We start from the raw sequence: 967 nt of genomic DNA on the forward strand, positions 1-967 counted from the left end.
ACTGTGGGGGATTGGCCAAGATTTGGATGAAATTAGGCTATCTTTATTAAAAAACTGAAAATGGTAAAGCTAACTGGAGGAAATGAACAAAAATAAAATGTTTAAGAATTCAAGACAATCTCTTTGTAGCAATTATAAAATCCTCCACGGTTGAGCAAATATCCCTGTGGCACTGTCCAAGAGAGGAGGCTCCTAGAGAAAGGATATTTATAATTGAAAAGCTCAAACCAAGCTGTGTAAATCTTGATTCTAGATTTTTTCTTAAAGAAGTGAAACGGCGGCAGAATATGAAAAAATGATCTATTGTTTCATCTTCTCCACAGACTGGGCACAGAGGGGAGGGCACCAGACCTGCCCTGTGACGATAGAAGTTTAATTTTGGTATTCGACAACGTAATTGGGTAAAGATGACTTCAGTTTTTCTGGTGTGAAAGGAATTTTTAGGCCAAGGGAATAGGAGGTGTCGATATTCTGAAAAATTTGCTACAGCTGGGTTCAAGAAGTCTTGAGTAATTGTATATCTCCTGAATCTAGTAGTCGTCAGGTAAGCTATTGTAGGAAGTAATGGTAATACAGGGCCACTGAGGGCCGCTCTCGCGAGACTGTCAGCCATTTCATTCATGACTAATCCTTTATGTCCAGGCACCCAAAGCAATCTAATTAAATTTATGTGGGCAGGCACTAGAAAATGAAATGTACGTAAAAGGTTAGTGACACCATTTGCTGTGAGCGAGGAACATAAGGATAAAGAATCTGTTATAATTACTACCGCCGATGTTGACAGATTTAGTTTGCGTAAGGCTAGGACTACAGCCAGAAATTCAGCCAAAAATACGGAATAAAAGTCCGGAATCCTGATTGCAAATGACCAGTTTAGAGAGGGAGAGAAAATGCCAATTCCAGATTTTTCTTCACACTGTGAGGCGTCTGTCGCAATGACCGTACTTATAGCTAAACTCAATAAATG

This window comes from Dermacentor variabilis, chromosome 1, assembly GCF_050947875.1.
Source record: "Dermacentor variabilis isolate Ectoservices chromosome 1, ASM5094787v1, whole genome shotgun sequence".
Taxonomy (NCBI): Eukaryota; Metazoa; Arthropoda; class Arachnida; order Ixodida; family Ixodidae; genus Dermacentor; species Dermacentor variabilis.